The sequence below is a fragment of the Cuculus canorus genome, chromosome 1 (genome assembly GCF_017976375.1).
Source record: "Cuculus canorus isolate bCucCan1 chromosome 1, bCucCan1.pri, whole genome shotgun sequence".
Lineage (NCBI taxonomy): Eukaryota > Metazoa > Chordata > Aves > Cuculiformes > Cuculidae > Cuculus > Cuculus canorus.
Genome location: NC_071401.1, coordinates 203180223 through 203205041, shown reverse-complemented (window position 1 = coordinate 203205041; position 24819 = coordinate 203180223). Strand labels below are relative to the sequence as shown.

The 24819-nt window shown below is 37.5% G+C and overlaps 1 long non-coding RNA gene across 2 annotated transcripts in view; it reads left to right on the top strand.

Annotated features, from left to right (window-relative positions):
• LOC128854085 (uncharacterized) overlaps positions 1-24819 on the top strand; it is a 59891-nt gene that overhangs the window by 1236 nt on the left and 33836 nt on the right. The window contains exon 2 of one of the 2 annotated variants that reach the window (XR_008452986.1): positions 8675-8801. The exons of the other annotated variant lie outside the window; for it this stretch is intronic. This is a non-coding gene — a long non-coding RNA (uncharacterized LOC128854085). The remainder of the gene's footprint in view (positions 1-8674; positions 8802-24819) is intronic. 2 annotated transcript variants of the gene reach the window in all.

Sequence of the window (24819 nt, the reverse complement as noted above, 5' to 3'; positions counted from 1 at the left end):
GGAATGCCTCACCTCTTCTTGCTGGCAGAAGGAACAACCCCTTTACAAGGTAAGCACAGCAACTTCTCTGCTGTTCCCCTTCACTTCTGAATGAAGCCCAGAAGTGGAGGCAGCAAAAGAAGGGATAGAGACAGCCATGCAGTGTTAAACGCAGCTGTAAGAGGTTAAACTGTTGGTAGGAAGGCTGGAAAAAGGTGCTGAGATCTTGAGATAAAATGGCTGCTCCACGATTCTGTTAAATACTCCCTCTGTATTTTCTCCCATGAAACTAGAGTAGAGCCATCAAACCAGGCTTGTATGGATGAAAACACACTGCTATGAGTGAGTGCAGGGAAATCCTGTCACAGCTTTGGAGGTAGATATTTTACATACTTAAGCACAGAAGAACCCTATGACTTCCTAAGGTAATGTAGGAAGAAGGGAAAACACAACCTGAGCATCTTGACCCTTATGATACTGCTAGATGTGTCAAGTCATCCTGAATCCTCTCCTCTGCCAAAACAAACAGAGTGCTCCGAACTCTTAAATATATTCTGCTATAAAGATAATATTTTTGACAGATAAGAGTGCCATATGCATTATATATGAAGCTGGAGCAGTCAATAGTCTATTCATGCTTTCCTTCCTCTTCGCTATGTGAGACAACTCTAAGAAAACAATCTTAATGTAAATGAAAATTAAAAGAGATATAAGGAGAAGAACCACATAATACAAACACAGAGGTACTGGTTCATGGCAAGTTTTTGCCCTCGAGAAGCAGCTGGTGCCTCGCTTTCCATCAGAAAAACACTCCCACTTAGAGGGTTTTCTGTTTTAGTCTTTGGGTTATAACAAAGCTCCCCGCTGTTATCTTGTTTTGCCAAATACCTGCACTGTAATTGAAGGAAAGATCCACACTGATGAGGATGAAATGCAAGTATGGACTGAGTGGGGATGTTTTGTGTAAGGAAAATAATTATAAACATTCTCAGAAGGGAAATATAGATAAGGGAATACATATTTTATGGAGGCCAAGCTGGTGAGCTTAGTTAGGACTCAGGAGAGAGACTTCGCTCTTTCCTGTCTTAAGCTCACTGCCTGCATGTGGGATGCCAAGAGGAGGAGGATACAGCTATAACTTCCCCTGAAAATTCACTTGGAACTGGAATGACCACCTCTGGAAGCTCAGGGGGGAATATTCATTTCCAACCAGATGTTTGGGTATCATATAAATGTATGTATGGGGGCTCTGGCATCTCTATTATCCCCATCACCCTTATTAACAGGGACTCCAGACAACAGAAATTCACTGAAATTTTAAAGGATATAATTTAATCTTTGAGTGATGTTCTCTGAAAAAAAATTAGACAAATATTTTCTATTAGATATTAATATTTCTCAAAATATAAACACCTTATTTATTTTCCAGTTAGGGAAATAGTTAGAGCCCTTAACTCTTGGTTACAGATTAAGAGTTGAAAATAAATAAAGTGGGCTTTTTGGAAAATAAATCTGAGATTGTAATGCCAGTAAATCCCTCTTAGCTGACCTTCAACGATATGACGCAGAAGTCAGAGCTGTAGGAGCATGTGTTACGGACTCTTTCTTTGCAAAGAGGTTAATGAACATGGCATGTTATATGACTCTCATCTTTCAAAACAGGTTAGTTGCATCTAAATTGCTTATTGGGACTGATCCCTGGCTTGTACTAAATCCCAGACTGTGCCTACTAATTTTTGGGGAAAATGCAATCTGGCCCCAGGGCTAAGCAGCAACCTTCTAACAATGTAGTGGTGGGCACTGCACTCTTGATACAGGCTTATAGAACTTTACTCGTAACTAAGCTTGACTAAAATACAGGATTGGGATTCATTCTGGGATGGAGATGCTTATGTTTAAGTGTTTAGATGAAGATAACTGGATATTGAGGATGTAGACACCGATAACTGAATGGATTCTGGAAAGCAATTCATTTAACCAAATCTTGAGGTCTATTTTATGGTGAGTGACCCTTGGCCTTCCATGTCTTTCTCACATTTGGCAAGTCAGATTCCATAAGGAATCAGCCATGCTCAGCAGAACATTAAGGCATACTCAGGACACTCAGTTTATGTGTCAGTACTGTAAGGCTTCTCAAATGCAGTAAATGCCAATGTGGGAACGGCTGAGCCCTATGTATCTATTGACTATAACGATAGCTTAGATTCCTCACACACTTGTAGACACCTCTTATAGAAACTTACCCCTGTATGTCTTATTCTTGAACTGAAAACTACTCTACAGACTGTTTGCTCTTCCTTGAAAGCCTCCATCCTGAGAGAGCATCCAGATCATGCGTAACACACTGGCTTTATCCTAAATGGAGGGGCATCGCCTTTCTGCTCATGGTAGCAGCAATAGAGTAACTTAGTAGAACTAATGTCCTTCAGGATTTGGATGATCCCCTTCCAGTCTCCATCCATTCCTCAGAATGTCCTGTCCTATTTCCATTCCCTCTGTGTCCCTCTTCCACTCAAGAGGGGAGGACATCTTTACACACACTGTTGCAAAGATATTCCAATTGTTGGGGGAAACAGTAAACACAAAACTGAAAAACCTAGATGCCTGCAATCACGTCAGAATACCTACTAGTTAGAAACCAATCTGTAGAAAATGTCATTTGTAGCCTGAAGTCAGCCTGCACATTTGTCCTGGCTTGCAGTGAGTACAACATGATTACAACAAGTGAGAAGCTGAGGAGCTGTGGAGATGTAAAATGCAAAGAGATAGTTCTGCTGTAGCTTTATTGCTGCCTGCTCAGTTTGTGAGCTGTGGCAGCCCATGACATTCCCACCCTTAAAGTCACACTAGAGCAAGAATGTCTTTCATGGCATCCTCACTTAGGCTTCAATATGGCACTCATAAAGCTGGAAGGGAGGAGGACAGTTTCAGCAATGCCTTGTTGCTGTTGGTGTGTTTTATCCCAACAACCATTTGGATAAAATATTCTCATTTCATAAATGCTTTGGCAATATCAGCTTTTAATGTGTGCCAGTCTCAGCTTCTGGAGACCTGCTTCCCTTCTGTGCCCCAGCATCTCCTTGCAGCCTGAGTTAAAGTTCATATCTAAGTTTCTCAGGTCAGAAGGCAAATAGAAACAGTGGTAATGTTAAACAGTTTAATACCTTCTCAGAGGAAGCACGGGGCCAGAAACTACAGCAGAGAAAACAAAAACTGGCTCAGTCTGATAGCTTCCCCCTTCCCTCTTGGAACTGTAGTGCTGTACTGCCAACAACAGATACTCTTTGATGAGGCTACAAACAGCAGGGCATCCTTCAGAGATCTAAAATACACTACCCAGCCAGCATGACCCGGGGCTGCCCAGAAAAAAGTAAGAGATTCTTTGCTAGTTGATGCAGTGTCGGTATAGCCAGTAAAATAATATGATTTGCGTGGAATTTTCATAATGTATTTGCTCATTGTGTAGTAAAACAGGCATTATTCGATATCACTGGTGGAGTTTTTAAGTTCATGTATAAGAAGAACCAATTTCTGCTGTTTATCTATAATGTCTTGAATGGGATTTCACTGAAGGGATTTCCCAGGCTCTGTCTGTTTAACGGTTTTGGAAAACGTGTCTTGACGTTAACTCTGACACAGATGCTCCCTGTTGGGTTCGTCTGTTCTTTGGGATATATGCTGTCACAGTATTGAACTCCTCCACTAGAGAAGCACAAAGGTTACTATTTATACTCAGAGCTGATATAAAAAATAAAGGGAGGCATATTTTCTTCTTTCTTTTTCTTTTTTTTTGTGTGTATACCTCTGTGTGTGTGTGTCTAGAAAGGGAGGAAAAAGGTTTAAATCAAAATTGCACATATCTCTGGGACCAGAAATTTTATCTGATGATAAATAAATATAATTTGTATGTATGTGTGTGTGTGAAAAGTCATAGAAATGTTATAAAATTTATTTATTTGCAAAGTTTCAGTTACTGACAATTTAATGGGGAGACAGTCTATGAGTACCAGGGATAAGTGAGAATCCCTAGGAAAGATAACCTCCAAACAAATCTAACACATAGTCCACATAACAGTTTTTTCCCAACTTCTTCCCCCTTCAAATGTAAACCATATTTTCATTCTTATTGCAAGTAATAGTGAGGCTTCACAGTTTGCCCTGAAGGTCAACAGACCTGGGCTACCTCAGGGAAAGAGATCAGACAACATTAAAAGCAAAAAAGTTGGCTTTACTTGCAACAATGCTTTACTACTTGACAAACATAACCCTGATTTTTCAAGGAGACCCTTGTGGGCAGATTACACAATTCAAGGCCTAAATTAATATTTCATTTTAATCAGAACCTCATTTTAATGAACTTATTTTGCCAAGAATAAACAATTCCTGAATAGTATTGTAACTTTTCTCTCTCCAAATATGCTTTAAAACTGTTGAGGCACACGAGGGAAAATATTCATTAGACAGTTCAGGAAGTACCATACAGCTTTCACACTATGGCTCTATTCCAATTTCTTCCCCCTCTTTCCTTTAGTGTTTGAAAATTTTAAATCCCAGTGACAGTAAATTCCAGGTGTTCATTTCTGACAGGAGTGACAGCTTTGAACTCTGTGGAGGAAACCAAACCAGAGAGAGAAAGATGAAAAAAAAAAGGGGAAGGAAAAAAAAAGAAAGAAAACCTTTTGCTTAGATTAGGTCAGGAACCTCTTGGCACTGTCCACATTCTTCTCCTGCACCTTGGCTTCTTACTTCACATCTGAAAGGGAACAGAAAGAGCAGATAATCAACCAAGCCCGGTGCACTTTCACAATTTCTGTATAAAATTTCACTTAATGCAATTGTGGCGCCAGGGCTGGGTGTATGATGGTACCATTCAGAATATGTTTATATAACATGACTGCATGCCACTGCGATCCTTTAAATTCTTTTCTAAGAGCTTTACTCACTCCAGGTTCACTCATCCAAAACCCTTTATAATCTCAAATATCTCTGTTACTTTCTCCTTTGAGAGCAGGGCTGGAGACGAGGGGGAAGGGGAAGGGTGGGTAGAAGAATAGAAATAAGTAACTGAAGTGGACACTGTGAAGAGTTTGCTCATTTGGAAGGCATAAAGAACTTTTCTGCTTTAGTGTAAATTCAGTAGGATACAACTGTGATGGCTATAAAATAATATAATGAGAGGATCTGAGTTGCGCTGAGGAATGCTTGAAGGAGCTGCTAGGTTTATATCACCAGTGCTAGGTGTGGTACACGTATGAACACACAAATATGCCCTGGCTCTGGAGGGTTTGGGACCTCTCTGTACAAGCGTAGCTCAGTGAGGGACACAGAGAGGATGATAAGGTGGTGGTTTCTCATGGTTCCATTCAGTCCATGTTTACTGGTTTCTGCTTATCGCTTTCCATTCACTGTCAATGTATCTCCTCCAGCCTCTCCTTGTTTCTTAGCTGTTCAAGTACACCTTTGTGCCTGTGTCCATGCTTGGAGGAAACACCCCAGAATCATATTGTCACATATTTTTCTTTCAAATCCTTCTTGCTAATGTCCTTTTTCGTGATGCAATAGGCATACAAACATCCCTCATGGCAGGGAAGCTGCTCGTCTGCTGAACTCCCAGAGTGTCAGACAAAGCGACATAACACAATTTGTATTTTATTTTCCCTTTCTTTCTCCATTCTTACACTTTTCTTTGTCCATCTGGTATTCTGCAATGCATTTATCGGTGATATCAGAGGGACTATAATGGTGTATTACGGCTTCGACAGTAAATAAAGACATGTCAAGTAGAATTTACCTAGGGAATACAGTTCCTTATAAAGGATTTTTTTTTTTAATACGCATGCTCTTCCAAGCCTATTAATAGGACGTTTAAATACATATTCGAATTTTTGACTCAGCTTGCATAATTTCTTCACAGTTTGATTTAAAACAATATTATTGCCAGACATGAAAATTTCCAGCCAGAACAATGACACCCTTTCATTTGGATGGTACGTTGCTCAGTCATTTTAACCTAGGCTTGGGAATTAAGACTTGCAGTTTCTCATCATGTGTCAAAAAGTACATTAGGGAAGTGAAAGATATTACACTGTGGGGTATGTTACTTATTTGTAGAAACAGTATGTATAGCTACAGCAGTGCTGTAAAACTGAGGGGTTGATAAAGCATGTTGCTCTTGTACATTATCCAAAAATTCAGTTCTGAATGAGAAAATACCTCCAACAGGCAGGTAGGAATATGCTGTTGTGTAATCATGGCAAAGAAAGATAATAAACTCCATCAGGATGTAAAGTACGATTCTTTTAATATGGTACTGGTCATTTCCATGGAGTTACTGGTTAAGGGAAAAGGCAAAGAGACCACTCCAGTAACATGCTTTGCAAACCTCTTCTTGTGTTAATTCAACCTGTGCGGACTCAGTTTACCTATCAAAACAATCTAGACTCTCTGGAGGACTGCAAAACACGAGTACCGAGAGCAAGATTGTTGCTTTGCCAAAGGGAATGGGAGCCTGAGCGCTGGTTATTGTGGGCCATGATTTTATTCCTTGTGCAATGCACAGATCACACCAGTATTTTCAGGGCAATTAACTGCAGAGGCTTCATATACCAGGAAGAAACCAACATTTAAAGATAATTTCTCTGTTTCTGTTAACAGGCAAAAAGCTCCAGGCTTTAACTTTTGCTCAGTATATCCTAAGGGAAGTATTATGTGTGTCCTGATGCCTTTCCATGTTCTCCTCCCAGCTCTGCAGTCTCAGGGCACCATGTGCTCATCCAGCACACACTTCACATTAGAGTGATGTCTTGTGTGAATTTACGGCACAATAGGTCTTTTCTTTCTGCTGGTCTAGTAGACACTTATTGCACTCTGAGGCATGGACGCCTCCCATGGAGGCAACACACATAGAGGTATTTCCGTTAGGAGGACAGTTGCTATCGACTGCCTAGAGAAAATGTAACATATTCAGCCCCTTTAAGATCTGCAATATCTCTAGATTAAAAAGCATGGTATAGAGCTACATAAATGCTATCAAGTGTCACAGGAGACTTCTGGCTTTGTTTTTGTCACTAGTGTTGATCAGGACTTCGTGAAAAAATTAGAACTTGTATTCATGTAAAAAAAATTCCATGTGTTTTCAACTCATAATTTGATTTCTTTTCTCCTCAAACTGTCAGCAAGCACTCTGAAAAGCTGAAAAAAAAGTCTCTTGCTTTTCTGGCTCAATGTGACCTTTTTTTTGTTTTAAAGTTTTGCTAAAAAAAGTTTAGAAAAATAAAAAAAAATATGGACAAATTTCATTCCAAAAGCATTGAATTAACCAGAATGTATTTTTTTTGCATATTTGTTGTTTGTTTTGTTTGTTGTTTTGGAGTGAAGCAGGTTTTCTGGGATCTCAAAAACATTCTGGTATATGGAACTATCATTTACGCAACTTTATTTACTTTGAACTGTGGCACACTGGAATTGACTGGGAATCCTCCTTTGAATATCTGATTATCTGGATGCACTGTGAACACACTGAAAATAATATGAACTTTAAATGCATGCCTTAATTCTTATCATAGTAGCACAGGAAAAGAAAATTTATTTCCATGCTGTTTTCTTCATGGAGTTTTTACTAGCAAGTAAACACATCCAGTGATCATTCCATGGATGTGTATGTTTTAATAGGCATTTTAATAAAGTAATGTAGAATATGTTTACTGCCATTCATTAAGAGTTTGATATCAAAATGTCTTACAACCTGTCTGAATTCATAATAACTGCATACTTGTGAATATTTTAGCTTTGCCTACAATCACCTTGGAGGTTTATCACATTATGCATAGAAAAATATTGTGGGAAAGCACAATAAATATAATCTCAGCAGCTCTTCCCTTCAAAGACTTTCAGTTTTATGCATCTTGAATTCTAAATAGGTTTATTGCCAATTATACACGATGATGAAGCAGTAACACGGAGTATATGCTATATTTAAGAGACTCACACCAGCAGATGCTCTTGTAAATGTATTTAGCTTCAAACCAAGAAATCAGTATTGTGAAATCCCCCCGAAAGCTTGCCATTGCACTTTCTCAACTCAAAACTTGTAAGTATTCTTGCTCTTTGATGGATGGCTTCTTATAAACTCTGGCCAAAAGCAACCACAACACAAAGATGCTTGTTTATGCCCGTTTTTTCCATATTGCAGTAGAGCTGGAGGTGTGTATGAAGCTCAGGTCCTGCTGCGATAACATCCTGTATCCAAACAAAATTGGCAGTCTCAGAAATCATAGATAATAGGGTTGGAGGGCATGGAGAGAGGTTCATCCAATGAAACCTATCCTTGTCCTGTTTGCAAGTGCATGGGAGAACAGATTACCTTTTTCAGCTACCTATTTTTAGGTAGCAGATGACTGATATGGTATTTCTTCCCTCCTCAAACTTAAGTAAGCCTCAGTTTTGCCATCTTTTCTCCAGAAATATGTCATTTTCCTCAATAGCGAACACCACATTTCAAACAAAGCTGGGCAGAACCAAAGCATTGTTTCACAGGTTTTATTTAAATATACGGGGCAAATAGAATGACAAAAAGAAGGAACTATTTGGAAAGGAGAGAGATAAAAAATAAGGTCTTGATCCTGCAGATATAGATGCTCTCAATCAAGCTACTAATTGGGATGGTTTAAAGGATCTTGGTTTTGGTTTGCTCCAGGCATGCACCCAAGTACTGCTGAAGGTTTGAAAAGCAGAAGACTTTCTCAGCTCACACCAAAGCAAAGATGTGAACAGAATCCAGCAGTGCCTTTTCTTAATTCAGTGCCTTAACCACAAAACCACAGGTTGGTTGTTTTTGTTTTTTTTCCTGTGAAAGGGAAGGTTTCAGGCCTTTCAGAAAAAGAAATACTCACCTGTCTTTTACAGAAAGTTCAGCTTGTTTATCACAGTGATTTTATGGTTTGGTTTCACTGTTGTTCTCAAAGCTGGTAAAACAGAGGTCCCCAAGGTCTATGATAATTGCAAATGTGTCATTTTTAGCATCTCGTTTTGTGACTTGGTCCAGGGATGTCAATGTCCATATTTACAAACACGCCAAAGGGTCAAATCATTTTAAGAACAATGGCTATTTTTATTTGACTCCTTGCTACCTGTGTTTGAGCAGCCAACTCAGTGAAAGCCCTACACCACTCCTCGAGTCTCTGGATTCATCTAGACTTCCTTTAAAATAATCTCACTTCCTTTCACAAGACTTGGAAAACATTAATCTAGACCTGTGAGAACACATGGCTTTATATGCCACCAAGTGAGTCTTAGAGACTAATTTTGATTCTAAAAGACATACATGGCCCTACCTAAACATCTATTTTACTAAGTATACACATGAATGAGACAAAATGTGCCAGAATCCAGAGTAACAACTAGGCACTGTTCACATTTAAAATCAGAGCAAAATTTTATGCGGAAATTGCAGCCCAAAGGTATGTTTTCTTATTCATGTGTCATTTAACTCTTTTGCCCCTACATTGCACCCCATGAACTTTACTTAACAGCATCTATCTCCACATTAACACGTCTAATGTTAATACTCTTAACATCAAATAAAAAATAATGGAAATTCATTGCACATCTAACACTTTCTTTCCCATTCAGGAAAATACATGGAAATGCCTTTAAGCCTATCCATATTAAGGACAGCATGTAAGCAAATAACTTTAATCTTGTACTAAGTATGTGCTTAAATAAATGAAGATGCCTTTCTAGTCTATATTTTTCATATTACTTATAAGCATGTCAGAACTTTATTTATTGGCATAGGAAGGATCATATTGTTACAAGCCTGAAGTAGGAGGTCTAATAAAATTTCCTAATCTGATGAACCACATAAAAAACTCCAGAACAAATAAAATTATATATCTCTACCTGGGGGAAAAAACAGATGATGTGGCTTAAAGTTTGTTCCTCTACCTTATATTAGGCTGTAACTTATAGAAATTATATCAAGCACTACAATAAAATGAAGCTGGATTTATTTGTAGGCACAGATCTTCTTAAAAAGCTGATTTTTTTTAAAATCCCATAGGAAGTAGAAGCTGTACATAAAATTGCACCAGATTTAGAAGAATAGCAAATAAAAAACAGATGATGTTATTATAATATTTTAAAATATGTATTTATCATGTATTCTCATTTTCCTTTCTGAAAGAACATTGTTTCAGGTATTTCAGTAAAAATAGCAGTTCCTGTTCAGTCTAATAATAACAAAGTGCATAAGAGAAACTATTACCTGAATATGTGCAGCATGAGATGAAGCAGAACAATAAAAAAAAACCTAAATGAGAAAGAAAGAGAAAATTTTGGGAATGATCCAAGCTTTATGTTTCAGGTGTCAGACATTCTCTCACTGATAAATGGGTAGGAGGAAGTTTGCCTAGTGGTAATCACTCAGCTCTGATTCATCGTGCTAAAGTTTAGGTGTCTATGTATCTAAAAATTAAGTGCCTAGTCATGGCTAATTATCTATGTTCCTTCTGTAGTCAATAGAGATAGGCACCTCTGGAAAGTGATTCAGTCTACATATCTCAGGACATTTATCTTGGGGATGGAACAAGTCTCTCTCTCCTGGTGCCTATTTCTGTCTGTTCATTACAGAGGGAGCCTAGGTGGTTGGTTTAGATTAGATGCCTGACTTGTAGATAACTAAATTTAGCTAAGATGATTCTCTCCATAAGTAATTACTCTTATTGTTGATACTGGGGATAATTTCTGCTGATATCAGGACATGATATTTATCTGTATACCTTGTGGGATTTAACAAACAAAGTTTCCCAAATGATAGTAATGCTTTCCAGAAAAGAAAATTTGTGCCTGAATTTGTTCTTGCCCACACCATCCCTTCCAGTCACTGCCAATGGTAAAGTAGTTGTTGCCCCTGAATAGATTCTGAATAGATTCAGTTGTTGTCTGAATCTATTGTTTAGCAGTGAAATGAGCAACTCCCACAATCCACCCCAGGATTACACAGAGTTCAGAGAGGAGAGAAATAACTGACTTACACTACTACAAAACCAGCAGCATGAAAGTTCTGCCAGTTGTTCAAGATGGAGATAAGGATCTTCTCTTCTGGATTGTGAGAAAATCCAATTTTCTGCTAAAATTAGTAGCCTCAGATGAAAAATGCAATGGTACTCCGTGTAACACAGACCTAGGTTCAGTTCTGCAGATGGATCTCTTCCTGAGCTTCTTCTCATATGCTGTATGCTGTATGGTGGAAAGAGGAGGTCACATGATGAGAGGGTCTCTTCCCCTCTCACATATTTCTTTAATGGAGAAGACTCCATGCTCTGAAGCACTACCAACAGTTCCTATGACACACTCCAAGGCACCCAACCTATATCCTCAGTGTCATGATGGTAAATAAAAGACCTTTTGGGGAAATAATAAACATAATTTAAAAAATCCAACCAGTTGTGAAACAGTTTTGTCATTATTTCAGTCATTAAAAATTAAAGAAAAAAATGTTAATAGAAGTTGAACAACTACAGGAGGCCAGAAGAGACATGGGATGAATGCTAACACAGCTGTGGCTGGTCCAATGTAGAGACAACTAATTCTGACCACAGTAGGTATAAGCCAAGCAGCAAAGATTAGCTGGAAATAACTTATTTTAGGAACAAACCCAGATTTTTTGACACTAAACTTTATTTCAGTCGTCAAAGCCCATAAGTAATTCAACAAAATTTTCTTTTGTCGCTCAACAGAAAAAATTAGCAAAAATTGGAACTTGCTTTGAGATGTGGTGAGTTAACGTACATTACAAGTCAAAATGCGAAGGAGAAAGGTTCAAAGATTTTAATATTCTCTATGAAATTTCAAAAAAAATGTCCAGATTGGATAAGGAGTTCCTTTGGCCGTCTAACACACAGAACCCAAACCTAAGGGCTTCCTATTTAGTGTCTTTAACTGCTAGATCAATGGCAAGTCAAGAGCAGGGCAAACTTTCAAGAAAATTCTAAACTAACTTCTGGACTCCTTAGTCCAGAGCCTAACTCCTGGCACTAAGGAGGCACCTCTGTTCAAATGTTTGATCTAAGCTTGAGTTGTGTCTTAAGGCTGGCCATCACATCGCTCATCAAATTACTGACTGATATTGTCTATGGATGTAAGACAAGTCTTGAGGAAAGAGGTGATGCAGTTAACTGAGGAAAAAAGGAAGAACTACATCTCCTGTCTTTCCAATACACAAACCCTTTGACTGCATGAAGCTCTATTGTGCCTCAGAACTTTGTTTTTTTGTTATTCCCCCAGCTCTGAGCATACTGATTAGTCTAATAAAAGCCGTATCCTCTGTCTGCAGAGCCAACTCCTTTTCAAGTAATGTTTGAGTATTGATTCTGTAATAAACATTACTTTGGTTTCTGCAGAATGACAAGGAACTTTGTAGCTTACGGACAGTTCTAATCATGGACATGATTCTTAAGTAGCACAGTTAAATATTCCATTGAAGGGAGTTTGGGTGTGTGAGTAAATATCTTTCTCTTATAACAAGATTGAGTTTTACAGAGTTAAACAACCTATTACTGTAAATTCTTTGGGGTAGGGATCATCTTTGTGCTCCAAGTTAAGTGACTTAGAGCAATAAGCTTGTGGCTCTTAGCAACTGCTGAAACACAAAAGGTAAATAAGGATGCTCAGAGATTGATCACAGGCCTTTACTCTACTTGGTAATTTTTTATTTGGGTGACTCCCATGTACTTCGGCGTTACTGCAGGCCACGTTATCATCTAGGTACATACCACAGGAAAAACCAGACAGTGCAGCATCTCATTGCTTTCTGTGGACCAAAAGGAAAGAAAAAAAATCAACCTACAGGGCTATTATTCTGGCCTTTCTTTGATCACTGGCTTCACTTAATTTAAAATTAAAGAAAGATCAGAAAGAATAAATGCATATTAAATTAATAGCACCTATTCAATAGGCTTGCATATTGCAGATAACAAAGTAATGTTCACAGAAAAGATAGAGATACAGAATAGGATGGAATTTCCCTACTTGTTCTTGTTTTCAGATGTCCTTATTCATAATCTTTTAATCATTACCATAATCTGTATAGAAAAATGACCATGACAACGTGTAACTCACTGTGTGCACATGCACATGTATATTAATTGGAAAGGAAACACAAGACCTGTTTCTTTTCTCCCTTGTGTAGCCATTATGTATACAGAATTGTTTGTCCAGCGTGTGAATGACCCAAATGTCGTTCTTTCTTTGAGCATAGGGTCTTTAAACTTCTATCATCTTTTGTCCACAGGCATTCCCCACTCATCATCTAGCAGATTATATCAGAACTGAAACAAAGCAATGAGTTTTTTTGCTGTGGAGGCCAGAGTTGAGGGTTCATGCTATGGGTAATGTATAATTGTATGTATCTATTGCCTGACTGTCATGACATTCAAATAAAAAGAAACAGTCTTGAGTTTTTGTCCCTACATCAGTCTTACTTATTGTTTCACAAGCTACGGGGTAAACTATGGGATGAGCAAACCCTGGGGTGTTAGAACCAGAATCCAATTTCTCCTTTTATTTTGAGTGCTGTAACCACTAGGTCTCACAGTTCCACTGACCGCTTCTTTGTTACGATCTTTGAATGAGTCTGTGTAATTAAAACACAATCAGACGGATATCATCCTTATGTTCTTTTCCTATGCATTGTTTTTATACATGTTCCTCCTGTACCAGGAAACAAAGGTAAATGACACAAGAAGAAAAACAAGTTCTACCTGTGTCTGCTTTCTTGTACTATTCTTTATTGGACATTTTACCTGTTTCGTGAAGTCATATAACACCACAATATCCTTGGTAAATTGTCACCTCTTTTAGATGTCTCCAAGTTTCCCATCTGAGCTCCAGCATCAACATTAATAGCGATTAATAGGATTAATCATGGATAATTGAGGAATACTGTGGCATTGGCTGCATCAGGAAAACAATCCTATCACATCTCCTTTGAGCATGAAGCCTCAGGAGCTGTCACACATTTAGTGGTTTCACAGCAGCACAGTCTTTTCTGTTTCGACCCTTCTTGCACCAGACTGAGTCAATGTGTACTCACAGATAGGGCTGGTGCAGAACAGTCTGGGTTCCAGGGTGGGAAAAGAAAGGTATGCACAGGATGGAAAGCCGGTAGGAGTAGGGACCTAATGTCGGTGGTGACCAACTCAGCATGCAACCTGCTGTGCCTGGGCATCGCTGTAGATCAAATTCACACTTTGGATTCAAAGTGACATGAGATTCTTTGGTACTCCCAGCCCCAAAACATACATTAAAAAGAGACTATTTTTTTCCCCCTTGAAGAAAGGATATTTTGAGGTGTCATGTTAGAAAATTAATGGAGGCTTTGCTCTTGAAATAAATGAGACAAGGATCAGCTTGTTGTCTGCCCAGGGGAGATTTTGAAGAACAGTGTTTCTTAAAGGTAGATGGAGTTTCTGCACAGTTTCATACTGTATAAACCTCCTTGATTAAGTTCTTTTCATTTTCAAATTACTTAATTACTATCCCTCTTGCTTTCAAATCAAAATGTGCAATAGCTTATCTCAGTCGTATGAGAAGACTGGTAAGGAAGGCAATATCTCCAGGAAATTAAAAAATAAAATAATGATAAAGCCAGTCAGCCTCAAGAAGAGAAGGAAAATTGACTCTTACTGATGTTATGTATTAATTACACTTACCCTTATTTAATGTTCTTGTTATATGATACAGAGCAATGATCAGTAATCGCAGTGTATTTGACAGTCTAGTCCACCACATCAGTTAAAAGTTCCCTTCCACACTCTGCTGTCTTAAAGAAGCAAATTTCATTTATGCTTTTTTTGTGGTATTTCTGTTCCCTGAGAAGAATTTATTTTTTTCAAACAACATCAATCTTCAATTTTATGGGACAGCTTGGGTCAGATTTTAGGCAGACGTAAGTTTTAGATTAATCTAGAATATGCCCATGTATATTGCAAAACCATGAAGAAACCTGAGGCTCATTGATTTCAGATTCACTGATATAAAAAAAAAGGAAAAGAACAAACCTCTAGATTTTTCAGAAACATATTGAGAAGGGATTTTTTTCCAAACACTGTTAAGGGTTTCTCAGTAGCTGTTGGGACAATTTTACATTGATTTTTCTTTTTAACAAGTAGAGCAGAGGATTTTTATGCAAAATGTTTTCTTTTAGTGAAAAAAAGTCAGTTATACCAAAATGTTTAATGGTGCCACCTACAGTTTGCCAAATTATTCATTATATTAAAAAAAAAAAAAGAATTGTGGTTAATATAGGATTGCATTTCACTATTTCTACGGAAATGTTGTTTCCAGTGTGTTTATTATTTTTTCTATAAATTTTCTCCATATTTATACAAGACTGTATATACAGGAAACTTTATCATGTTTTAAATAAATCTAAAATACACCATACAAGAATTAGTAGAAAGTGTTGTAGAGTCCCTGATTTTTTAAAAAATATTTTATTTTGGTTTAAAAAAGATACAAACTTAATTTTGTTTTAAAACCCCTCAGTAAAAAAACACACTTTAAAAAAAATCACATTTAACATTTTGCCGAAAATTAGTCTATCATACAGGTACCTTAACTGACAGGAAGCTCTGTGCCTAAACTTATAATGAAGAATATATACGATGGTTGAGGTTTCCCATTGTTCTCACAAACACTGGTGTGGTAGGGATCCACTCTGCTCTATAAACACAACTCTTATCTGCTTCAGTAAGATATGTTCAACCTCATTCAGTTTGACAACTCGCGCAATATTTTAACTTACTTGATAAAAACTCTTTCTTTCTTAGATTTTCTTCTCTAGTGAAACTGTTATATTATTGTTCAGGTCTGATTTTTTGCTGTAGAATAAATGGTTCAAAAGTAAATAGTTACAGGCTATAGACACAACCCAAATCTTCCTGGTTGTTAGTAAAGTTTGATTTTGGTTGCTAAGCCACTCAAGCATTTAAAGCCTATTTTTAACTTTTTACTCAAGTTTCTAGGACTTCTGTCTAATTATTTCCATAAAGACATTCTTATTCCAGGGTGATTATGCAGATTTATGTTGAAAGAGTACAAGAGATCAGAATCTGGCCGATCCCTAGCATGAACATCTCATATCAGTCTTAGCCTCCTGAGCGTATCGCACTTTGTGTACCTATTGATGACTTACTAGTCCAGTGCAAACCTATATCCTGTTCTGGCTAGTCTTAAAAATGAAGAGTTGGCAAAGTTGCTCTGTCTGTGACCTCGTAATACTGTAATTACAAAGTCACAATGGATGTAATTGCTCTATGAAACTTTCACATACCATGGAAGTACATAATCACAGAGAATAAGACTGACAAGGTGTACATTGTACATTATGTTTTTTTTTTTTCCTCGGGACAGTAAGGCTCCATTTAGGGTGTGTTGTGACAGGAGAACTTGGTATTTTTTTCTTGCTGGAATGATGAAGTGCAAACAGTTCTCTCTTTCAGTCCTGGAGGTTACAGGTGCGCCACCATGTTATCTATATCACTCTGCAGCATTCTTCACAGCTATCATCATACCCATAAAATAAACCAAGCTCTTGCTCATGCCTGAGTTTATACACTGTTAAAAATTTACTGTCACCTCCTGATTTATGAACTTGCTTTTGTAAAGTTTTGAGCCTAGTGGTGGGTGACACATATTTAAGTAGTTTCAGCTTTCTTCTCCCACACCATGATAATACAATGTTAAGCATGTTATTTCGAGGAGATCCTGGGCTCCTATGTCCAATGCCTGGTGATTAGAGCAGAGCTACGTCTAAGAATTTCAATGAATGAAGAACCTCAAATGGCTCAGGGATTCAGGCTGAGGCAAAGCCTTCAAGTTTCAGGAGTTGTTTGAAATATTCAAAGCTACTGATTGTTCAAAGCCCATCTTGACATCTTTTCAGAACTATCCGATTTAGCTCATAGTTGGTTTTAAAAGTATCTTTCTGTTTCTAGCTACGGGAAGAAAGGGCAGATTTTTTCAGCAAGTTGTTGAATATTTAGAGGTTAGCTATATAAAAATTGTTTTGCCCCGAGTTTTCTTCAAACACTTCTTATTTTACTTTATTTCTTGCTAATGCTGTATCACAGATGGGTTTCTTTTGAAGCGTACGAGAGTTTTGTCAGAGGCAAAATCTGGCTTATAAAGGACATGCAGAAAATAATCTGCAGCAAATGTGTAAAGGGTTGGAAGAAGCTTCTATTGTTCTTTTGATAGATCAGATCAGTGACTGTCAAAGATCACTTTCTGATGACACACAGAAATCAGACCTTCTGACTCAGGAATTCTTGAACTTCCTCATGATGTAGGTAATGTCTTCATATGAGGGAGAATCTCACAAAAAAACTCTAAATACCCAAAAGTTAATCTCTGTCCTTGTTTTAATCATATCAGGCTCTCAAGGTGAAAAGGAAGAGGCAGTCTCAGAATGGAAGTTATCCAGCCTATCTCAGGTGGTTGTTTTTCAGTGAGCTGAATCGCTCTCTGCACACGCTTCTCTCTTCAAAGAGATTAGCTCAGACTTAAGTGTCTATCTTTTTTGTGTCTAACTTTTGTGTATCTATGTCTGCACACCCCTTTAATGTCATAAAGTTTCTGCTTAGTGACAAACGTTGTGTTGGAGGAGAGTGATCTTGTATGCTGGTTTTTTATATATTGTATTTTCTCATGATCTGGTCATGCGGGATGAAGAGAAAGGATTGGCTAATCAGCTGTCACTGCACTGCCAGTGACTTTGGAGTACTAGAATTGTTCTTTTGTCTTTGAACTACACATTGATGATGGGTTTTTTTTCACTTATTTCAAAGAGCATAGCATCAAATGTTGATGAGTCAGTCAGCATGGACCAGTAATCTTCTGAGAAGAAATAGAGGAATTATTCTGATTTACCTGTCCAGTCTCACAGACTGAGTCTTCCTACCTAACAGTTGCATACAAGTGATCACCTGCTCTCTCTGCGAGGCAGATTTCAGCCTGAAAAGTAACCTGTTAATAAGCTCTGCTTGAAACTTGGCTGCAAGAATGAGAGCAGCAACACATAGTAGGATTCTGCATTGGGAAGATCACCATTGGAAAGGACTCTCTCTGAGTGTGTCATGATGGATACCCTTTTCTCTCCTGTATCACAGGACCAGTCACCGCATGGCTGGTTAGAACACGGTCAGATGAGCCTCTAACTTAATGTGATGTGTTAGCTGTGTATTTTCATCTTGTAGCTTTACAAAGGGGTTCTTGCACAACTGAGGAAGAAGAGAAGAAAAGACTTCTTTAGGAGAAGGGGAGGCTTGGTTGGACCATCTTCCACTGCCTAAAGGAGGATTATGGAAATGTGAGCCAAGACTCTTTCCAACTGAAAAAGGACAAAAGGCAACATTGTCTTGCAAATTTCAACATAGGTACAATGTTTACTATGGAAGTAGTTAAGCACTGGAACAGTTTGCCTGGAGAGGCTGTGGGATCTCCATTCTTAGACATTTTTTAAATTTTAATGTGCAAGGCTCTGAACATCACAGTCTCCTTTGGAAGCAGGAGATTGAATTGGAGATTTTTTTAAGGTTGCTTGCTGCTTGACTGAGGCTGAGATTCTATGATTTTAGGTTGAGAAGTGTGACAGATATGATTGCATCCATGTGATAGAGTATCTTATTCTTAGAGCTCTAATTTGGGGAATAAAGCCAACGTCCAGTACTGCCAGAGACAGGAAGAAAATATAGGCAGATCCTAATGGCAAAGAGAGAGAAAAAGCTGCACAGTCATGTCCACTTCTCTTACTGTAGGCTCTAAGACCAAAGCTACTGGTTGAGTTACGAAATTGTCCTTGATCTTAGCTAGATTCACATTCAAATTCTCTCTGTATAAAGTTTTACAAATATGACCTTTTAAGACTGATTTTGTAAGGATACGAGGACTTTGTGAGCCTTCACTATGTATCTGTGAGATGCCCACAGTCACCTGTGCATCCTTTGGCAAATTTCAGCTCATTGGGCAAATTTTGACAAGGGGTTAAGCTGTCAAACGAAATGAGTTTGTAGGCATATTTTCCCCCTGAAGACAGATATCTGGATAGATAAACCAGAAATAAATAATGCACCTATTTGAGGAATTCTGCTAATGAGAATCCACTTTTTATCTGTTCATGTATCTATGTATCTATATATCACATACTTGTATACTCCCTTTATTATGAATGCACTTATGCACAGCATATCAGCAGAATAGCAGTTCATACATTTCACCTGATTTCCTTCTCTGATTTCATTCCATGTTTAAGGATTGCAAACTTAAATACATATATAAGAAAGTATGAATCAGTGACTATGTTAAAAACATAGTTACAGAGAAGATAAAATGTGTATTCTTTCTATTAAACACTTCTAGCTTCTGTCTCTGGTGTGTATACTTTCATATCTGAATCAGTTGCAGTAAAGTCTCCTGCTCCAGATATTGTTAATATGGCAGAGTGACTGTATCAGAATTCATTTTACTTTATACTTCTGGGGTTTTTTTGAGACTCTGGCTCAGTTGTAACTCCTCTATGTTGACTGGTGTGGAAACATTAGAAACAAGAGTAATATTAATGTATCGTTATAAAGGGATTAATAATATTATAACTTTAGTAAAATAAACTGTGTGTTAATGAAAGAGGGAATGTAACTGATCTGTCAATGCCTAGGGCTGATTATGTATAACTGTAGTCACACAACTCAGAATTTAAACTATATCATCAAAGTAATGATGATATAGATTCCTTTGAGAAGGAATTTAAGAATAAGATACTAGCTGAATTCTGCAATAGAAACATTTAAAATCATCCGCAAATGTATTTTTAGGACTACACAAGATACTATGGAATGACCTCAGATGAGGTTCTGACCTCACAAATTCCTCCAATAAGCCATGTGAGGGCTAACGTAGAAGGTTTTTTTAAGTGTGAGTAATTAATCATTTTTACATCTTATCAAGAAAAGTAGAGTCTCAGCCATCTGCACTTTAAAAATCTGGACTAAACATCCTTCTGAAAAATACCTACAAGTTTCAGAACAATTCAGGGGGGTTCAGTAAACTTAATCACCATTGAAATTCCATAGATAGCAGCTGGCAGTTCAGATCAAGAGATGATAATAATCCTCGTGGGTGTTAATGTCTTCAGGTGAAATCACCCCCCTGGCCTGGTCTCTTATCACCCTTTTGACTCATTTATGCCATTAAGAGATCTTAGAAACACCAGTACACCTCTGTAGATGTAGTTGAGGATAACTGGGGATAAGGCAAGATTTCCTCCATACGGGCATTGTGGAAAGCAGATGTGATATCTAAAACATGTCTTTTATGGCACAAAGGAGTAAGGCTGTTGGGATGGAAATAGACTGTCAGGAAGGAGGGGAGATTCAGAGCTTCATTTGGACACGTCTGAGGAGCTCTGCAACTGCCCAAGTCCAGTTTCACCAGGAAGAGAGGAGCATCCACATGGAGGGCGGGTGGCAAGTCTGCCTAACTCTAGTGGAGTAACACATTTCCCATGTTTTTGCTGGCATTTGGCCCTCAGCAGCTTTCCTGCCTGGTTGTCTGAGTCACAGTAGTTCAGCCTCTGCCCGGAACAACTCCAGCCAGTTCTGTCCTGATTGACCAAATGTCAATGATTTCCTTTTTTTGTGTGTGTGTTTGTTTTGGTAACCTCTATTCATCGAGGAAGTCTGGATCTGATAGCTTTCCTGTTTCATTTCCTACCTGTGTTTTATAAGTGATCATCTTTCCTTGTTCTCAAGCAGCAAGTCTCCATGCGGTTTCCCTTATGAAATTATTTTGGCCATCCTTTTGAATTCCCATCAGAGATGCTAAGCAGTGAGGAAAACAATTTTCTGGTTGGTATGAAACACAGCTACGTCTGAAAACAAAATTCTTGTTTAAAAAAATGAGAAATAAAAAAGGGCATGAAAAAGATCATGAAAGGTAGTATGCGATTTACTGGCTTAGATTAGTCCTTGAATGAGTAGAACATATTTTGATAATACTTGCATCACTCTTGCTTGCATGCATTGCATTTTCTCCCTGCTATTAAATAACGGAATGGAAAATCCAACCACAAAATAGGCAAGATTTGTGTTGTTTTTTTTTAAAGAAGTGATAAAGGAGAAGTATTTGGAAACAACTGTTTTATTTTTGGGTTCAAGATTATATCAGGATTAGGGTCCAGATGAAATTTTAATAAATTTTGCCTGTTGGCTTTTAGTTACACTCTTTAAACAGACTGGGACCATCTAAAGCTTCTTGGAGCTTTTTGAGGGGGATGTGTGTGATTATTTGTTGCTTGAACTGTCTTCCGGAACTTCAAAATAACCTAAACGTGAATTAGAAATTTTTTGACATTTATTTTTTAGTTCTATCCAACTGGAGAGCAGAAAGATAGGCAGTATTTTACTCATAATTACACAGAACTACACAGTGTCATTTAGTTTGGAAAAGACCTTTTACATCATTGAGTCCAACCGTAAACTAGCACTGCCGAATCCACCAATAAACCATGTCTGTAAGTGCCATATGTAATGTCAGATGCTTTTTATTTTCCTTTGAAGATATATTTCCCTCGAAATTCTGCACAGACTTATTTACTGTTCTTTAGAGCTGCTTGAAAACTCTGAGAGGACCTTTTTCATTATATTTTTCATGACGAGATACAACTTTTTTTTTTTTTTTGCTAACTAAACTCTTTCTTAACTGATAGACTTTCCGTTTTGGCAGTTGTTTTCCTGGATACCAAAAATTTTGCATGACCAATACCTCATCATATATTCAGACCTGATCATTTAAGACTTTGTACAAAGGCTATGAAAAACAAAGGAAAAATTTCCACTTACCTCAGCTGGCAATGGATCAGACCCACAAAAGACTTCACTCCAAAATTCAAAGAATTTTGCGTTAGCACCAATGTGCTATCTTTTCTGAGAATGATGCAAATGGAAACCCTACATCTAGATATTTATTTATTGTCTCGTTCTTTTTGTTAGTTGTTGAATCATTTTTCCCATTGCTATGATTTCACCACCCTTCTATAAGTCCTGTTAAATTCAGTGAATTTGAAACTATTTTATTCTAAAATTCTGATTATCAACCATATTGGGAATGTTAAGGTACAACTAGCAAAATACTAAAGTATGAACATCGTTTACTACAGTCTTTACCCTTTAAGATCATCATTAATTTCTGCAGTACAATTTATTTACTTAAAATTTATGGCACTATACGTGCTTTATTCCACTATTTTCTGTTCTAATTCCATCCTGATATTTTTCTTTTTTTGGCTTATATCTTTCCAGCTTACAAGACTGATAATTAGACTTGCTTAGTAATGAACTGTAGTAGATGTCAAAAGAAATCTTATATTTTCTAAATCCTTATCCAGGGCACAGACAGTAATCTGGATTGTGGGATGAAGAACTTTTTTGCTCTCCCTATTTCAGTATTATTTGCACTAAGGCAATATCCAGAACACCAAGAAAATAGTCCACTAAAGCTGAGTTCTGCTTTATTTAGAACAGATAGGCCAACAAATTTAGAGTTCAATCAGACAACTCATGAAGTTTACCAAGGAAGCTGTTGATGATGATTTTTGAAGAGGCTGCTCCACAGTCACAAGACAGTAGAGCTGGGGATACAGGCCAATTGTTTAATGATCTGCCAGTGACCGATCATGCAAACACCAAGAGAAAGATGTTTAGTCCGTATGTGACCTTATAAAGTACCACAACACTGGCTTGAAAGGAAACCTCAGCAAAGCCAGGATATCAGAACGAATCTCTAGATGTGTCTGCTCTTTTTCTTAAAGAACTGTAATTAAATGAATGTTTAAATGTATATATACACTCATTTCTTTCCAGCTAGACTGACAAATGTGCATTTTCTGTGTTTCCTATTTCCATACTTTTACTGAAATCTTTTCTGATTCTGCTCCATTGATTTTAACTAGTTCTTTTCACATTTCCATTTCCATTATTGCTCTTCAGAGAAAGAGGCTGATAGGTTACAAATGTAGAAACATTCTGTAAATGAACTACACAGTCTGCAAATAAATTGCAGTTTCTTTAGGAACACTAAATGAATCATCTAGAAAGATGTACAAAAGAGTTTCTATTTTCATAACCTGTATTTTTTATACACTCATAAATGTTTCAGCCAGCAGACAAGAATGTCAGAATTGAATTACAACATTTTGCTAAATCATTTTACTTCTTTTTTTCCTCTTAATTATCCTTATAAAAGCTTATGGTGATCATTATCCTTATAAAAAGAACGTCTTTCTCTCCTGGTTTTTTTTTTTTCTTCCTCAGTAAGATTTCTTACATCTATTTTTTTTCCTTTAAGGATGTTTACTGTCTATCAATATGCTTTCCACAAAAGTACACGGCAAGCAGCAAAATGCATTAGAGCTATTACTTTCCTCAATTACTTAAATTTCCAAACACTGAGTTTCATGCCTTTGGGTTATGCAAAGTTTGGTCTATATCAGAATACAGCGAAGACACGCTAATAGCACCATGTTTACCTTCTTCCATGTCTCTAATTAATCACCAAAGGTCCAAGTGATAGTCAACTGTAAATAGTACTAAAAGCTACTGGTTGGTACCATTTGTTTTGGTTGGAGGGCATGAAAGGAAATGTAGACTTGCTTTTGTTATTCGTTAAAACATATACCAGAATTTGTTCAACTTCTTCCAATCACTGATGATTTATGTGGCTGTATTAAATAATTTATTGTATAGATGAGCTCTTCTGTTTTCACATCCAGCTCTTCAGTATCATAGGAGTAAGTGTTTAGAATAGTTTTAAGCTGCAATTTTACCCATATGTTTTCAGAATAGTACAGGATGTGCTTAGAAAATACATTGGAGATAGCGGTTTAATGTGTAAATATCTATACGCACACAAAAAGAAAAATGTCATTTCCTATGTGTATGAGCATTCATGCAATCATATCAAAATCTTCTTTCCTATTGGTTTTAAGAAGGTCTGTGCTGTCTGTAGCTCTACTGAACTCTTAGTTTTGTCCCATGATTTCTGCTCACATGAGAAGGTACAAGCCTGGTGAAAACAATGGTACATCTTGCACAAATATGAGCATTAAGGGTCTAATAAAAATAAAGGTGATTGGGGGTTGTAGCTTTAGGACCTGAAAAAGTGTTTTGGGCTCTGCTCCACTGAGTCCAGTGGTTCACCTAATGCAGTTGAAACCCTTCTGAATCTAATAAGGATCCTGTGTTTGGGAGGGATATGCGATTGCAAATGTGCCTCAGACTTTTGTTTGCATGCATATGTTCTCCATACTTGATCAGTAATGGGTCTTGGGGAACCCTGGGACCACTCTTCAGATGTTTTTATAGTGAAAGTAAGATGAGTTCAGTGAAGGGAACAACAAAACTATCACATGGAAGTCTTATATTTCACCCAGAACGACTTAATCTTTTTTCTTCCTTTCAAAAACATATAAAAGAGCTTTCTTTCCATTCCCAATAGCCCTGACCAGGTAAGGTATTACTTCTACCATCAGCAGTCTGGAAACTTTAGGAAGTTATTTGCTAATGAGTTACAGACTGTGTGGTGTCTATATATGAGTCCCTTGAAACCTAATTATGTGTGTAAGTATATAGACATATACACACTCTCTCACAAACACTGTTTATGTGTTCGAGAAGTTTGGACTTACAAAGAGCACTCACTCAGGTAGTGTTTGAAAACATCAACTGGAATTTCCATTTTGATCCGATCCAGGACTTAGCCACCTGTACATGCACAAGCACAGAGACC